Source organism: Solenopsis invicta, chromosome 16 (assembly GCF_016802725.1).
Source record: "Solenopsis invicta isolate M01_SB chromosome 16, UNIL_Sinv_3.0, whole genome shotgun sequence".
NCBI lineage: Eukaryota > Metazoa > Arthropoda > Insecta > Hymenoptera > Formicidae > Solenopsis > Solenopsis invicta.
The window spans coordinates 21576939-21589189 of NC_052679.1; the positions used below are offsets into that span (position 1 = coordinate 21576939).

The following is a 12251-nucleotide window of genomic DNA, read 5'->3' on the forward strand; positions in this document are numbered from 1 at the left end:
TTTTGCGCAATCACCCTTCGGCTTTTCGGACTAGGCTATATATGTGCATTATCCGTGGTCAGTATCGAGCGCAAGTAGAAACCCCTCGCATATTGCGCAAAATATAAAAGAGACTCGTAGACGCAGTTTTCATAATTTTACTTGACATTTTTTTGTTTTAAACAATTACGATTAAACTATGTTGATAGAGAGAACTATCGCTATAGTTTAAACTGTAATGATATCTCTATCATTCTCTCGAATTTTTTTCCACATTTATATGTCACTGATTCTGTATGATGTAGTTATTTTGTATTAAGTAAAATACGAACATGCATTGTAGTTAACTTGTAGCTAACTTGTAGCTAACTTGTTCTGTTGTTCCGTAAATTAGCAGGGTAATTATACATATCACGGTGTAAGCTACCTATACAACAAGCTTCATGTTAAATTAATGAAAACGTAATAGAATAAAAAAAAGATTGCAGATATGTACTTCTCGTAGATTATATTTTTTTAAGTTTATTTTATGATGCTCAAATCCTATAACAGTAAAAAAACCAAATGTAAACTATAATATTTTCAATGTAATTTTTTTAATATAAAAATATTCAATGCATTTTTTGTTAGAGTTAAGTTGCAATTGAATATTACACACACTTCTCATTCTACGTAGCTAAATTAGTCTTAAATAAATGAGTCAACGTCTCCATTCCTACATACATTGATTTAACTTATTTGATTAATCAAAATAACATGCCATATAGGAACAGGAACTTTTTTTTTCAAATGACAACGTGTGACTTGGGTTTATTTTTTCAAGTTGAAGAATATTAATATAAAATTTTAAAAACTTATTTGCCTTTTCTTGAATTAGACTTTTCTTTTTCTTTATTATACTACTGATTTGATTTAAATAAATTTTTGAAAATAGTACTTATGTTACAAGAGAGATAATTTGCAATAACTTATTTATTATTTCTTTCGTCATAAATATATAAACCGGCAACCTGGTCTTCTTTATTGATCGCTTTTGCATCATACTAGCATTTGTTATAAGTTAAATTTAGTTTTACAGACCTAATGGATATATTTTTCAAAAATATACTTGAACATTGTCAACGATATATTTAATTATCAAACGTAACAAATGCAGATCTGTAGTAAAAATGACATACCGAGAACTTGATAATCATTCAAAGTGCAAGAATACAGTGAAATATAGTAGGCCGATATATTGAAATTTAAGCGCAACATTTATCATCGTCTCGTATGACTAGCATATCTGCGATCCTTTAGAAGTTTGCATTTTTTACCGTAATACAGGGAAGCTGTTCGAGCTAAATGATGAATGTGGGGAGTATAAACGTTATCCATAAGGGAGAAACACAATGGTTATTTTTGGACTTGAAAAAATGGACTGGTGTACCCCATAAATAACATCACAATACGCGACACATGTGGTAAACATGATACATAGAGCAAATCAATGTTTTGTAGGGATGGAAGACTCAGTGTTCCTGCGGTCAAGAGTGGCCGGAACGTTGTAACACGTAGGGTGTGTTTGGGCAAACCAAAGTGGGCTTGAGTGTACGGGTCTGCCTCTACAATCAATACTTGCGTACGTGAACGAACGGAATGTAATTTACGATGTGCCAAGCGCTATGCTCGAAATATCTTGCGGAACTTGGGAACTATTTTAAACGTTACGAGCGGACGCGGTATTCCTGAAGAGGTTCCGTTGATCCGCGCTTTTTGCCATTCGAAGCAATTTACTCGCTCAGCAGAGCAGTTAACATTCGAAATAATGTTTACTGCGCTAGATTTCAGATTATCAGTTCTGCTTTCAAGTTCAACTGCAATTTTTCTCACACGCGTACGTATTTTTTATCAAATGCTTTCTCTTTCCTTTTGTTTTTTTACATGTCTGTCCGCGACTTTTCGCATTTCCAAGTTTCTATTTTTCGTAACTTTTTCCGACGCTTTTGGGTCACACGCGGTTGTCTACGGCGGAAAATGTCTGTATCCGTTATTGGACACATAGTTCCGTGATTTTACCATCTCGTATCCTTTCCACGTTCGATGAACCAGGACACCATATATGAGGATGGTTTGCACGTGCGCAAGGCGGTCGCTATATCGCTACACGTAAGGATCGTATGTGGCACCGTCCGGGTGATTGGAAAGGGTTTCTGCAATAGAAGGATATACGTGCAAGCATTGCAACTTGCCCAGTTCCGTTTGTCCAAAGTTAAAATTACATGTTTGTAACGAAAACTGGGAAATACTTTTCCTGTTTCTTATGTATTTTGGAGAAAACAATTCTAAACTCTCGTTTCATTTGATAACTACTTGTACTTTTACAACGTTTTCGAAACGGACTGTTATTTCGAGTTTCATTCGTTCAAATAATATAATAATTAATATTCTATAAAAATTTATATTTTCATCTTTCTTTATGTATAAAATACGATTAGAGTTTTCTAATTTATAATTTAAATATAATTTTTTGCATTGTTAATTTTTAATATGTTTAGATTAAAAGTTGCAACGTATGAACACGCGAAACTCCGCAGGACAATATAGAATAATTTACTTATATTATGATAAATTATTTTAAAACATTGTTTACAAGATTCCTTAATTTCGTAATTTTCGAACGTTGATGTTTTTTTTTACGCGTAGTAATTAAAAAGAATACTATTTTTTTTGCCGGATTCCATTGAAATTCCGTTGAAATCGGTTCGACAGTTCGGTTGGAATTTAGGGTTTTATCGGCGCAAACATATACATGTACATCCGCGCACTTTTCACAATAGCCAATATACGTTATGAAACTGCGACTGCCTGTAGGTAACACGCGGGTGTGTATCGAAATCTAGGTCATATAGCAGAAGTGACTGTCAGAAAAGAATTAAATTCCCTGGCAACATTTCATTTGTACATTTATACCTGTGTCTATTGATATATGAAAAAGTTTTTGCGTAATGTAAACCCCATTGATATTGAGTGAGGGAAAACGCGATGGGGAGATACTTTCGTTATGGAATAATATATCTACGTTGAAGTGGCGGAAAAGTTGGGAAAAACATCGGAACATATGAAACTCTCTCTCTACAACCATGCATCATAATTCTCGTGGCAGTCTGTAACAGTAAATTATAGTACTCTGGCATTTAAGAGCAAACTTAGTGATTATGGGATGACATCAGATTTTCGATTAAGATGGAAAGCTTGTTTTTCATATTTCTATTTAGTAATTAGGAACATGGATATTAATATCCAGACTTATTGTTAGATGAAAATTTGCTACCTAAATTTTAATTGCTCTTGTTTTCTTTTCGAGATTAATAGATTCGTAATTCGCACTAATGTTGCGCAATGCAGCAGTCGTTTTTGTCTCATGAGAAACTTTATTTTTTATTTTCAATATTTTCGATATTTTCTGGACTTTGCATCTGTTCCCATTTTGTGCACACGAAATTAATTTCTCGTTTCGCAAAATGTAATACGACGTGCCGAGCTATTCATCATCGAACAGTTTGATAATGCACCTATGCGCGTATCCGGCTGTCGCGCAACGTGCTAGTGAGAATCGAGAGACATGATCCCTCCAGATACACAAAATAAAAACAATAAAATCGAGGAAGAAGCTGGCGCGGCCGAATAACCATGCCGGCAATAAATCTGTCAGCGGGATAAAATATGCATCCGGGGAAAACGGGCGTCCCGCGCAATCAGGGTGCGAGCCTGAAACAAATGTACCCTACCAAGCGAGTGTCGGTCGTTATCGGAAAATAGTTTTGCGGCTGCCAGCCACGATGGCCCTCGTTGAGTGCGCTCGAGCCTGCGGCTGTTATCTTGCAAGAGTAATATCTCACTGAATGAGTCTCGACGTAGCTACTTCTTCCTTGATCTTCGATTATAGAATTTAGGATCCTATAGATTGATAACGGGACACTCGTCTATTTCGAGATAACAGCGTTTTCTTAGTATCCGATAATAATCAATCAAATCACAGGTGCTCTCGATTGATTAATTATCAACGATGCTGTATGCGAGAAGAGTATTTCGTTCGAATATCTTTGTTGGATTCCACGGTGCATTACACATGGAATATTATATTTTGCGATCAGAAAGGATTTTTAATTAATTTTCATTCTTTGCAGAAATTGTAACTTCAAACATTCCAGGAATGTGTCATTACTAAAGCTTATTGCTGTTTCAATGAAGCGTGCGATTGATCGACATAACGCGCTTGGAATTTCGTATTGCTTTCAAATTTGACTCTCGTTTGATTTTGCTGAAACATTCGTGTGACATCTAAGCGTCGTCTAGACTGTAAGTTTGTGATTTTAATGACGTTACTTAAATGGGATTATCACTCAATTTACCTTGAGGTCAATTTGAGTTTGCACGAGTTAATAATATTCGATTAAGTAATTTATATTCTAATTGGATAATTATTGTTAGATACACACGGTTATACTGCTGTGTGTACTTTATGCGCGTATACCTTATAAGGTTTACAGACTAATCAAACGTTCGAAAGCAGAAATAACGCATTGCGCAACAAAATAAAAGCAGTGTGTTTATTTTGGTCATATAATACACTCTTTTTCTCAGGCTCTCGCACGCACCGCCTCTTTTTTTTCTCGCGATTCGTTACAACAGTCGGAGTTTCTATGAAAAAGCGGTTTTACGCTCTTCTCATTTGAATCTCTTACAACCTTACAATATTACGAAATTTCTCCAATATTGCTGGATTGTATTTAATTAGTTTTTACGCGGTTCGTGATTACCGGTGTGCCGTATCCGCGTCAATGCATCTTTCGCCTTTCGATTTTGCGCGGAATCGGTACGACTATCGATTATCCGCTCGATTCTCCGTGCACGTAGTCCGCGGGCCACGGCTCGTAGTTTCGATTAGGGATTCTATAGTACGAGGTACCGGAGGGAGCTTTTACTTTGTTTCCGCGGTGATTTTCGACGAGGGACAGATTGCGACTCGCGCGTTCGCCGGCCGTGCCAGACGATTGCCGAGGGCTGACCACTTGAAACGGGAAGGGAATGATGGCGAGTGTGTGTGTAGGTGTGCGAGAGAAGACAGGGAAAACGAGAGGTGGGACAAGAGAGAGGCTTCTATTTGAATGGCCACCCATACCAACGTACACTTACGCGGCCACTGCACCGCTTCGCCTCGTTTCCTCCCCCGTATACCGCTCTTTTCCCACCGCGTACTTTCACCCTTTGCCACACGCCTCCTTCCTCGTCTACTTTCCAAATGTTCGAATTGCGTCCTGTCCGAACCGTCGATTAACATCCTCAACTACTCTCTGTCGCTCGATGCCCAGAGGGATGAAGTAACTTTTTCAATCTCATCGTGAAGAGCGAAAAGAGAGTTGTTAACATAGTTGTGCAGCTCAAAATTTAACTGGATAGATTTTATATGCTTTGTGTATTTGCTCATCCTTTTTTAAGAAGAGATTGGCTTTGTGTCGTCTCTTTGTGCTTCTTGTAAAAATGGTTCGTACAATCATGAGAAATTTATAAAGGATGTTAAGCGAAGCGTTTACATCGCCAAAGCTTTGGACTGAACGGAATTTGATGTAGTTGGCTTGCAAAATATTGATAATATTGAATGGACTACAAGCTTTTACAAGAGAGAAATGACAATTGCGGAATTTCGGAATATCTCTTCTAAAACATCGGATACTTGTATTGTATACGTATATAAATATTACATCCAAATATACAACTCGCTCTTTATTGTAAATTTATGTCCCAATTTTGTTTTATTGTGTAGAATGATTGATATGACACATAATATGCATCGCATTGCATATGCACTGCATGCGCCAAAAGTAACAAAAAAAAAAATTTATATCCGTATATTTTACACTATAATCAATTTTCAATGGAGTTTTTTTTCTATTTGACAATATGAAATCTGTTTTTCATATATTTTTAGTTTAAATTGCTCGCTTGTTACCTTGAATTATTTGTAACGATATTTAGAAAGTACTGCCTTAAATAAAACAAGAAGTTAGCATTCCCTTTTTATTTCCTTGGCTCTAGCATCTTTTAATCATGAACACTCAATTGAAGGAAAGTCATGAGTTTTTTCAGCTGCGGACAATTCATATGCGCCGACGACCAATAATTATTTAAATATTATTCCCGTTCTTCGGCGAAGAATCGGAATTCCGAATTCGGAAGAATCGAGACTCGTAGCTCTTCGCTCGGCTCATTAATAATGTATTATCAAAAGCTCCGGGAGAGTCTTCCGGGTGGCAGATGGAACGCAAGCGTGGGATGTCAATGTTGGTTACCGGGCGGAGGTGGGATACGGGAAGTAGGTCCGTGGTGTATGCCCCTCGTAAAAGGCGTCCCGACGCCACGCAGCGGCGGCGGGTGGCAACGGCGTCGGTGGCGGCTGCATTATCGAGTACACGGCAAGTCGCGAGTTTACAAGTTAATGCATGTTAAATCGCTCGAGCGGAATCGACCGGCGTGCATAATGGAACGTAACGCAGTCCGTGTGAGGCCCGCAGGGTTGTTTCAGGCGCACCGCCCTATAAGCGCCGCTGGTGTCAGGAGGTGCCGAGGGTATGAGAGGGAGAGCTCAGAGGTCGGCCTGTGACATTATTAACAGATACGACGTGCATAGACGGGGAGTTAACATATAACGAGGCGGAATAGAGCAAAATGAGCCTGTGCGACACTCAGGGGAGGGATGTCGCTTAAAGCGGAGTCTTCGAATGTAACCAACATCTACTATAAATTAATTTACATTCACGTATGTTAATTTAAACACAACGTAAATTTAATTATAGTTCACGTGTTTGTTAGATTTTTTTTGGAAGCAAATGCAAAGTTACAACGCGAATGCAATGTCCGTCATGTCTGACTCTGTTCAGCTTTTACTACTTACATCGGACATTTTAATATACAACAGTTCCAGGAGACGACGGATATTGCCCAACATGTAATATTACAGTCGCTAAATATCAACTGTTAATTAACAAAAATTGTTACGCAGAGTGTTTCGTTACAGTGCGTATAAAGCAACGTGTCACACATTATGTCACGCGTATACATACAGTCTCTATTTTCACGCACCATTTGCGGCTGGGAATTTCAAGCAATATCCTCATGCGTGCGCGGGATCAGCCAAGCGTCCAGAAATGGGTAGATTGTTTGACTAACGACATTCGGTCTTGGCCATTTCTATCGCGCCAAATTTCGTGTCCAGAACCCGTGAGCGCGCGTGACATGCAAATTGCTTTAATTTATACGGGATCTGGAGACTGTTGTTTGGTCAGGTTGGCGACTACCAGCCAGATTGGGACGGTTTGGGTTCGGCGAACGTGCCTGAGCATCGATTGCCACGCTTGCCCACCATGCAAGTCGTATTCCGTCATTTAAAAGCTGCCATCTGCAATAAGAACAAGAATAACCGAATAGTGGAATATCAATAGGAATAATACTATTTGCGCAGTATGATTGTTATAATCAAGGAACTTAAATCCTTCATCTGCTTCGCAAATATCCTTCGAAAACGCGCATAAATGTACATTTGGTTTGAATATTTTTTTACAAATTAAGTTCTAATTATCTGCATATAGTGAAAATTTATGATTTATATTATAATCTGCTGTATAGCTTTTTTTACCGGAATCAAAGAACAGAAGAACTTAATATATTTTATTATAATTTTTATTTATAAAAATTTAACAACTTTTGTACTAGTTACAAAATAATTTTTACAAGAAATATTAAATAAAAAAATTATATATATTTTTATACATATTACATGTATAAAATGTTTTACATTTACACTCCATGTGTTACGTGAGAATAATTGCGAATATAAACTCATTGTTCGTGTAGATTGAAGTTCTCTCTCTCACGCAAAGGTGCGTGCGCGTTAGATATGTGGACAATAGTCCACGTATACGTAATTTTTTTGCACCCCTGGCTGTAATTGACTACGGTCAAAGAAGCGAGAATGTTTCGTACAAATTTTGAGTAGGTATAGTGAGTGATGTGACCTTACAACCCTAACTTCGCTGATCCCTGCTTAGGTCGATATCTCATGGAACGTTAACCTTCGCGATAATGGGAATGAGCAACTACGATAAAAGGTTTTCGATGTTCTGCCATTCATCTAATAAACGCGAGTGATGTTAATATTCAAATCGTGTTTGATTTATTAATGATGTTTCTTCTCTGTGATCTTGTTAGCATAATCACGACGATAAATAAAATTATTACAAAATTTAATATGGATCGTAATTAAATGCCACTAGATGTATGTATTTTAATGAAGAATCATCGAAAAACTGATAATAGCTATGTATAACTGTGGTGTTATTATTTTAATTATTGTAATTTATGTATAAGTGTTTTTCGTTATGTCTAATGTTCATATAAATAGTTAGAAACATTCGCTTAATTGTTATATTTTTTACGTGACATTTTCACAAAATGTAAGAATATTTAATAAGTCATATGTAATAAAATAGTAGGTATATATTAATTAGTTGAAAAAACTCATTTTTATTACAGCCATTATTATTTTGTATAGAGAACTAAATAATGAATATCTTCTTGATATTTTGAATCGACTTTCTGCAGAAATATTTACTATGAACAATAATGTGATTGTAGATTAATGTTTTCTTTTTTTAAACGAATATCCACAAGGAGCATTTAATGAAATCAAAGTAAAATGCTTATTTGATAGCATGTGATATTTTTATAACGAATAAAACCCAAAATATTTTTTTTATGATTAATATAGCTTGATCTATTTATTGTTAGAAACTATTACTCAAAATAAAGATTTCATTATATATGAAAAACACGAATATATTTAACATGCGTGTGACTCAAATTATAATTCTTAAAAACAAATAATTTAATAATTGATGAAATTTAAAAATGTAAGTCTTTAAATATCATCTATTTCTATCTGCGACATAGGATTAAATTATACATTTCCTGTTTTTATAATTATATTACAAAATCCAGATGAGAACGCGAACATTTAATATATTCGCGTGTAACTCACCTTCACAAATTTTCGTCAAGTAATTTTCTAGTTAATAAAATCTAATTAAGAATACAAAGTTAAAAATATCAGCTATTTTCGTTTGGGATTAACTTTTACATCTCCTGCGTTTATTACAGTATTTTGGGACCCAGGTGGACTTTACCTGTTCAGTATGATGCAAGATTGCTGCGTGAAAGTGCATCTCATCGCAGATCCCGCAATAATGTGGTCGTAGAGCTTTTTATCGTTTCTCCGTTGGGCGAACTATAAACTCTTACATAATTCATAGTAGGTATAAACAGCGTCAGTGAGCCGCAAACCGGACTGGACGAAGATTCATAATATCGGGGATGCATCGCAAATTTGAAAAGACACACAGTCGGCTTTCCGGCTTTCCGCAAAGATTGCTACGTTTTTAATAGATCAAATAATCAAAGTATTTGAATCTAATGATTATCATTGATTTTTATATGCGCACAATTTAAAGTTTTCATGTGTTTTATCTGAGAGATAAAGAGAGAGAGAGAGAGAGAGAGAGAGAGAGAGATTTATACAAATTTATATAAAGTAATTTAAGTTTGTGACGAATGCTTCTCATATTATTTGTCTTTGGTCATTTCCTGTTTTGTTTTTTTTTTTTTTTTGCAAATTTGAATAAAACAACGAAGTCATTGTTTTCTTTTCCACTTAGATTTTTATCAGTTTTTCCTCTCATTTATTTCTCTATTGTTTTACATCAGTTCCGATATTAAGATCGCCACATTTTTTGTTTAAATTAGAGCAACTGAATTTCGTTGCTTGTTCTATTTTAGATTCACTGAATTAAATCACGGAACTTAATTACCGTAAATCGCGTTTCTCTAACCCGGAAGAAATTTCAGATTTCGGTTAGTTTAGAATCAAGAATGATGGAATTACAAAATCCAATTATCGTAAATCTTGTTTTTTAGTCGGCCGCGGAAGAATTTCAGACTCCATTTGGTCTCGAGACAGGCGATCGATCTATGTGGGACTATAAATTTTGTTTTCCGCGCTGGCCAGAGAGGAATTTATGGTACTATCTAACGTTTGATTAACTCTCTAACTTAACACATCGAATGTATTGGGATTATATGACTAGTGGTCATGCCATTATTGTGCGCTAGGTCAGTTTCTCCGTTCTTTCTCGTTTATCTGAACGAGCGACTATTTAACGTAACGTTGCTCAACATTACGAAGTTGTTGATTTTTATGTTATGTTATTCGTACGCAAAATTATCACGTGCTTTTAATAAATATTTATTGATGTATGTGACATTCCATGAATACTGTCATTAATAGTCAAATAAATGATCGAGCTATGTATACTGATTGAACTGACATTTATCGATGTAAAGATATCTAGATGCACTGACGTAATCTTTGTCAATCCGAGGGATCCTGGATTGACCTAGGCTACCCTAAGCTACGCGGGTATAACCCAATCTGTAATGCATGCAGCGAATTAGTAAGAGGATTATAGCCGTGTGTACGATCGATGAGATATAGGATTGGCCAAGATCGAAGAGACGCGGTCAATGTAACGAATACCCGCTTTTCATGATACGTCGAGCTCTTACTTCGGATATAAAGCTACTTAGAAGATTAAATTTTTTATACATATTCATATTTGAGATAAAAATTGATGAAAGATATCATATTTTACGTGTAAGATTTTTACTAGTAGAATTAACATTTTTTTATTTTATTTCTGTATTGAATCTTTCGATTTGGAATGCGCAAAAAATACACGTAAATAAAAATATATATATATGAGTATGTGTGTTAGAGTACCACACATTCATGTGATATATCAATGTTTAATATTGAGTTTCTACTAATAGTAGTGATGAAAAGCTTAACTTTTTAAAAAGGGGTATTTGTTCTTTCCAACTTGAAACAAATCAAGGAAAACGCCAACAGAAATAACCTCTGCTATTAACTGTGGCATACACGTACGATGAAACCATGAGATTTGTAGGGCATTTAAGATGATATAGAAGTCGCAGTCTTCGTTCTAATATCTTTCAGGTTTTCTCAGTATTGAAGTTGCTGACCGAGACAAAATAAAATTCGTGACCAGATTGCTCAGTTTAGAGATCTCTTAATGTATTACGCTTATGCGTGTTGCAAACTGATAGTTGCATTTAACATAACAAATATATCATTATATAATTAAATCTCAATACAGTCCAATGTGTTAACTCTTTTCAAATCAATATCTTCCATTTTGTTCGCCGTATTGCCTGTTCCAACACCTTTTAGCTCGTCGCCCAGCTTTTAATGGTCACTAGCTGTGAGGCTACTTCGATGATCGCAAGCACGAGCGGCGCATGGTACCGCCGTCTCGATTAGGCGAAATGGCTCTGAGAGAATTCACGGCATGTGGCGCAATATTGCCACGTGTAGATCACGCCGTGCCAGGTCGAAGAAGGCGGAGGTGGCGGCCAGGTTGTCGAGTGGTGGTTTAATATACGCTATGAAAGACGCGTACTGTATATTACACACGTACATACACACGTTTTACATGTAAAACGATACCATACTTTATACCAAAAATTCCATAAATTTTATACGACTGAATTCATGTTTGCGGTGAAGAGAACTGTATCATAGAAATTAAGATAAATTTGTACTTTTCTGTATTATTCGGTGATTAAATGTAAATTATCAAGTGTATTCTTATTTATAAAAAAATACGCAATAATATTTTAATTATGCCACGTTGTTCGAGCTTTTTTCGTAATCAGCCCTTTCATTCGCGATTAATGCATGGTTTTGCAGAATAATAATCTCTAAATACTTACTACTGCTAATCAAAAGCAAACAATTGACGTGTCATGTATAAATTATTACTAGACATTAAAGTGGATTGTCCTCAAGCGAATAGGTACGTGTATCGGATAGAACATGTGGACGTTTCATTGTTCAACAATTACGTAACACGTTGCATGATACCCACGATCAGGAAATCGCTTAGGAAATCCCTTACATCTATATTAATCGCTGAAACATTACTGCATATAACTTTATAAAACACAAACTTGCATATAATTTGATGTGAAAGAAAATTTTAACTTTGAGCTTTTTATATTTTTCTATTTCTGCATATAATTAGATTTTATAGTTTTATACATTCGTCTTCTCTTTTGTTATATTTATTATCCAAATTAATTTTTAGAACATTTACTTTAGA

The 12251-nt window shown here is 35.7% G+C and overlaps 1 protein-coding gene and 1 long non-coding RNA gene across 3 annotated transcripts in view; both read left to right on the plus strand.

The window, feature by feature from the left end:
- Window positions 1-11610, plus strand: part of LOC113003187 — a 50505-nt gene extending 38895 nt beyond the window's left edge. Inside the window, exons 1-2 of the long non-coding RNA XR_003268302.2 lie at window positions 1-10091; window positions 11321-11610. The exon at window positions 1-10091 is cut by the window's left edge and continues 38895 nt beyond it. This is a non-coding gene — a long non-coding RNA (uncharacterized LOC113003187). The remainder of the gene's footprint in view (window positions 10092-11320) is intronic.
- LOC105193225 (leishmanolysin-like peptidase) overlaps window positions 1-12251 on the plus strand; it is a 269152-nt gene that overhangs the window by 101331 nt on the left and 155570 nt on the right. The gene's annotated exons all lie outside the window — the stretch shown is intronic.